The sequence below is a fragment of the Rhincodon typus genome, chromosome 8, assembly GCF_021869965.1.
Source record: "Rhincodon typus isolate 14 chromosome 8, sRhiTyp1.1, whole genome shotgun sequence".
In the NCBI taxonomy this organism is placed as follows: Eukaryota; Metazoa; Chordata; class Chondrichthyes; order Orectolobiformes; family Rhincodontidae; genus Rhincodon; species Rhincodon typus.
Genome location: NC_063339.1, coordinates 46,047,024 through 46,053,562, shown reverse-complemented (window position 1 = coordinate 46,053,562; position 6,539 = coordinate 46,047,024).

Sequence of the window (6,539 nt, the reverse complement as noted above, 5' to 3'; positions counted from 1 at the left end):
TGTGCTGCTTTGAATAAAAGACTGCTTCAGCTGGAGTCCTGTTTTGGGCACCACCTTTCAGGAAGGATGTGAAAGCATTGAAAAGAGTGCAGATGACATTTATAAGAATGTCTTGGTTGAGGGATTTCAACTATGAAGATAAATTGGAGAAGCTGGGACTGCTCACATTTGAGAAAGGAAGGCTGAAAGGAGATCAAATTCAAGTATTCAAAATCATCTGGGAAAATGTTTCCACTCATTAAAGGATTGAGAAGAGCTAATTGCTATTTAGCATTAAGAGGAAAAACATTTTCATGCAGCAAATTGTTAGGATCTAGAATGCACTGCTTAAGACCAGGATGAAGATAGGTTTAATTGAGGCATTCAAAAGGGAATTAGGTGGTTATTTGAAAAGCAGCAATGTGAAAGATCATAGGGAGAAAGCTGGAAATTGGAACTGGGTGAAATGTTCTTTTGGGCCAAATGGCCACCTTCTGTGCTGTAACAATTCTGTGATACTTCAACACTTGCAGTCCAGTGCCCAAAATCAATGTATCAGTCCACTATCCACATGGAGAACTGCAAACCAGATGCTCTAATATTCAGTCTTAAAAGTGTAATTATTTCAAATTTATTGGGACAAGCAAACAGAAAGCACAGAATATTTTTAACTTTTAAGTATTTATTCCCATCCCCTTATAATGTAACCATTAAATCTGCTTCCCTCATTCTTTCAAAGAATGCATTTCAAACCATAACAGCAACTGGCTATGAAAAAAGAACAACTTGTATTTACACAATGCATTTAAAGTAGTTTAAAAATCCCAAAGCTCTTCATAGGAGTACAATTAAACAAAACTTGACCCTAAGAACATAAGAACTAGGAGCAGGAGTAGGCCGTCTGGCCCTTCGAGCCTGCTCCGCCATTCAATAAGATCATGGCTGATCTTTTCGTGGACTCAGATCCACTTACCCGCGTTCTCACCGTATCCCTTAATTCCTTTATTGTTCAAAAAAAATCTACCTTTTTTTCAAAAACGTTTACTGAAGTAGCGTCAACTACTTCACTGGGCAAGGAATTCCATGGGTGAAGAAATTCCTTCTGAATTCAGTCCTAAATCTGCTCCCTCTAATCTTGAGGCTATGCCCTCTTGTCCTAGCTTCACCTGCCAGTGGAAACATCCTCTCTACTTCTATCTTCTCTATTCCCTTCATAATTTTATATGTTTCTATAAGATCCCCCCTCAATCTTCTGAATTCCAATAAATATAATCCCAATCTACTCAGTCTCTCCTCATGAGCCAACCCCCTCAACTCCGGAATCAACCTAGTGAACCTCCTTTGCAACCCCTCCAGTGCCAATACATCCTTTCTCAAGTAAGGAGACCAAAACTGCACACAGTACTCCAGGTGTGGCCTCACCAGCACCTTGTACAGCTGCAACATAACGTCTCTGCTTTTAATTTCAATCCCTTTAGAAATGAAGGACAAAATTCCATTTCCCTTCCTAATTACTCGTTGTACCTGCAGACCTACCTTCTGTGATTCATGCACAAGGACACCCAGGTCCCTCTGCATAGCAGCATGCTGCAACTTTTTACCATTTAAGTAATAATCCTTTTTACTATTACTCCTACCAAAATGTATGACTTCACATTTGTTTACATTGTACTCCATCTGCCAGACCTTTGCCCACTCATTCAATGTATCTATGTTCCTCTGCAAAGTTTCACAGTCCACTGCATACTTTACTCTGCCACTCATCTTAGTGTCATCTGCAAACTTTGACACCCTACACGTGGTCCCCAACTCCAAATCATCTATATAAATTGTAAATAATTGCAGTCCCAACACCGATCCCTGAGGCACACCACTAGTCACTGACTGCCAGCTAGAATAGCACTCATTTATCCCCACTCTTTGCTTCCTGTCAGTCAACCAATCCTCTATCCATGCTAATACTTTACCCTTAATGCCATGCATCCTTATCTTATGCAGTAGTCTCTTGTGCGGCACCTTGTCGAAGGCCTTTTGGAAATCTAGGTACACCACATCTACTAGGTCCCCATTGTCCACCTTGTTCGTAATGTCTTCATAGAATTCCAAAAGATTTGTCAAGCATGACCTGCCCTTCATGAACCCATGCTGCGTTTGCCCAATGGGACAATTTCTATCAAGATGCCTTGCTATTTCTTCCTTGATAATAGACTCAAGCATCTTGCCCACTACAGAGGTTAAGCTAACCGGTCTATAATTCCCCATCTTTTGTCTACTTCCCTTTTTAAACAGTGGCGTCACGTTTGCTGTTTTCCAATCTGCTGGGACTGCCCCAGAGTCCAGTGAATTTTGGAAAAGCCACATAAAATATAGCTAAAGAGTTAGATAATAAGGAGTTTCATCAATGAGGAAAGACGGATGTGGCTGGGGAGATGTAATTTCAAAGCATAATGTCAGTATAGCAAGGATTAAGCTGTTGACAGGGTTAATAATTAACAAGTCATTCTGAAGAGTGTGGTATAAGGTGTGTGACTCCAGTCAATAACCAGAAAAGAGACAAAAATAGAAATTGCTGGAAAAGCTCAGCAAGTCTGGCAGCATCTATGGAGAGAAATTGCAGATGACATTTTGAGTCAAGTGACCCCTCCTCAGAACTGAGCAACATTTATTTTAATATACTATCTGTTAAGCATGTATGAGACTGTTTGAGAAATTATTCCATATAAAAATATATAATGGAATTTAATAGACTATGTTCAAGATTGAAAGGATTCTACTTGGAGATCCTGAACTCAGTGCTTGCCCTGATTATTTGCCGAAACTAAGTGTCAGACATGGAAAGACTCAGAGTGTTAACTAGGATTAGATTTTTGAGAAAGGAGCAAATTTTTGGAGCAAGTGACTGAAGCCTAAAAAAAATTTCAAGGATAGCATTCATGGCTCAAATGGGATGTTCAGCAGTTACATAAAGATACACTGACCAGATCCAGGCCACAAGCATCATACAAAAGGAAAATCATAACTATATTTGGCAATAATAACCAACAATGAAACTTGGGAACTGCCTGGAAAGCAATTTGAGTTTTATATGCAACTCAAAATACCACTTTGCAAAGAATTCACCTAAACCGAATAATAAAGTTTTTGAAATTACACATTGAGACAGAGGTTCTGAAGGAGAAGTTGGTGATACCATTCAGGCACAGAGAGATGTACTAATTGCAAGGAGCTTGAGCCAAATAATTAATGCCTTTGTTACAGACTCATTCATTCGCACAGTCTAGAACAGTAGGTGCGCATCCATAGTTTGTGGAGTGGATCATGAGAAATATAAATCCTTATGGTTGAACTTCTATTGTTACATTTCGAAGGAAATTAATAAGCCCAACAAGAAGTTCAATAGCTGGAAAGAATTTGGTGTATATAACAAGGTAACAGGGTATAGGCAGCCTTGTCATTATAGATGAATATGCACAGAAAAAGTGCTCCCTGCTAGGGACATATTAGATTAAAGCCAGAACTTGCTCAGAGTTTTGAAGAAAACCTTGATGATCAAGACTTGAGTGGATTCCACTTCTCCATGAAACATGATCTTGAAGAACATCTTAGTTCTTTTAGCAAGTTAACTCCTGTGATTGTCAGTCAACCGATTGTGAGAAATGCATTTTTTCCCCAAGGTGAGAAGTGTTTCAAAGGCAGATATTTCTGAAACCACCTAAATCGGCAGGTGATATAGAAGGGCGCTATGGAAATTAAACAAGTGTGTATATGGGTTGAATGACACATAAGTGTTTGGTGTTTCTCAGTTGGATTGTGTTACCTACAATTGTGAGATTTAAAACTAATCTCTTTCTCTCCATTCTCACTACAGTCTGTAAGCAGATTGTGATTTAATTTTTTTTATTTTTAGAAAGTACATATTTCCTCTTTCTCTCTGCAAAAACACTTTCCTAAAGTTAAATCAAGGGGAGTCTGTTTCACGCATTCTTAGACAGGGGAAAAATACTTTGCAAGATAGGCATGTTCACAGGTGTGCAAGGAAAGACCAAATTGAAAAGACAAAGAGATGATTAGCACCAACGTAGTACAAAACAAGAAGGGATACCTGTTAATTAATGTCCTTCCTTTTGCAATGGAGTACAAAACTGAAGTTAGTATTCTGGAATTTCTTTTGTGAGCATGGGTGGCTGTCTGTCAGTTTAGGACAATTTCTTTAAGGAACATTGTTGAAATACAATTTCTGCTTTCCTGTTTTACTAAGAAAGAAAGGTTGATTACTTGCAAAGACCCAAATACAGGTTGCTCGCTTTTAGTTTCAGACCAGAGGCTTTTCCGTTGCAGCCAAGAGTTCAAGTTTTTTTAATATATGTCATCATATGTTGAATGAAGTATTTCAAAGTTGGACAGTTAAAAGGCAGTTGCTCTCAGCATTGTGTGTCAAAGTCTCTTTTGTTTTCTGGGCGGTGAGGTGAAAGTAGTTACAATTGAGACAAAGACTTAGATTGCAATCTATTGATGTCCATAGACCATCTCAGAGGTTAAATGAAGATATTAATGCAATCTTTTACAAGATGGCAATAACTTGCAACTCTGTTGGTTAGGGATTTTTCTTGGAAACAGCAAGGCAACTTAAAATGTAATAGTTAGAATTCCAGTCCCATCAGGAGGTACATAAGTGTTGTCTGAGTGACTTTGGTTTGTAATTCTTTTGAGACAATAATTTGACAGTTGGTGAGATTTGGCTTAAAGCAAATCCTCCAATGTTCTTCCGATATCACAAAGGGAAATTAGCAGACACTTTTATCATGAATGTTAATGCTTTTCTTTGGGGACAGGGGGGGCTTTTATGCAACTTGGGATCAAAGAAAAAGGGTATTTTAAGATTGGAAGGCAGCCTTCAGGTCCTTTTAAATATATAGTCTTAGATATTAAAGAAAACATGAGTGACTTTGAATCAACAGTCTTGAAATGTTTTCTGATTGTGATAATCGGACCAGAAACACCAAGAAAGATTTTGCATCCAAAGAAGAAATAGATCAGTTCAGAAGCTTAAATAGAGAGTTTCACTGGTTGTGCACTGAGACTAGACCCAATACTAATTATAATATATTGGAACTAGGTATGATGATGAAACAGGCTGCCGTTGAAGAGGCTTGAGAGCAAATGAAACATTATATAAATTAAATTCAGAGTAATGCACATTCAAATTTCGAGCCTTAGGTAACCCAGAAGGTATCAAGTAGTCCTTTCTCGTGATGCAACACACACCATTTTTCTGGGTAGGTAGTCAACTATGGCAAGGTTTTTCTTATTCTTGGTGGGAATGTTAGATTTTGAGGTTGACATGCCTGGCTACCCAGTACAGGCAGAAGATTATTCCTAATGGATTTTCAGATAGTTTATATGCAGTAGTTTGAATATGATACGTCAATAGTTGACAAATAACCAGTGACTTGAGGATGATTCCCCAATACCGTAGCACAAACAGGCAGTTGCCATGCAGTATGTTGATATCATGAAAGTTGTGTAGGCAGCATCCTGCTGTGTTGTAAGCAGTTTGATTCTTATGAACATACAAACAAGGAACAAGAATGGGCCATTCAGCCCTTCAGGTCTGCTCCACTATTCAATAAGATCGTGGCAGATCTGATTTTAACCTCAACTCTACATTCTTGCATAACCCTGATAACCTTTCATCTTCTTAGTAATCAAGAATCTATCTACTTCTGCCTTAAAAATATTTAAAGATTCTGCATTCACTGCCTTTGGAAGAGAATTCCAAAGACTCTCAACTCTCTGAGAGACAACGTTCTTTTCTTCAATCTCTGTCTTAAATGGGCACCCCTTGTTTTTAAACTATGACCCCTAGTTGTATATTTTTCCATATGAGGAAACATACTTTCCACATCCATCAGGTCAGGTCCCTTCAGGATCTTATATATTTCAATTAAATAATTTATAATTCTTCTAAACCTCAGAAGATACAGGGCCCCAGTCTTTCTTTAAGAGGCAATCTGTCTATTCCAGATATTAGTCTTGTAAATCTTTTCAGAACTGCTTCAATCAATGCATTAAGACACTTTTGTAAATATGATGACGAGGACTCTGCACAGTAATTCAGATTTGGTCCCACCAATGTCCTGTATGATTGAAGCTCCATATAGGCTTACATAATTTTCTGGAAGAGGAATGGAGTCAGCGTGTAGGGAATGGGGCTTGTGGTGAGGACCACTGTCAATGGAAATTTAATTGGAAAAATTTGTGCTCATTCCGTACCGGATGTAGAACAATGGTGGGGTGATATTTTGAATGATGACACGGTCAACCCTGCTCAAGATGGTTCAAGAAGGATGAAGAGAAATAGTTTGTGAGCTGCACACACTTTTTGTTGGAAGAGATGGGATAGGTCTTTAAGAAGTGAGGTTAGATGAAATGCAGGTGAATCTGCTGGATTTAGAAGGATTGTTTGGGATCTTGGGCAGAGGTGAGAGGGGAGGTGTGGGGCAGATTAACACCTCCTGCGGTTGCAGGGAAAGATACCAGGTGTGGTGGAGGGGTTAGTG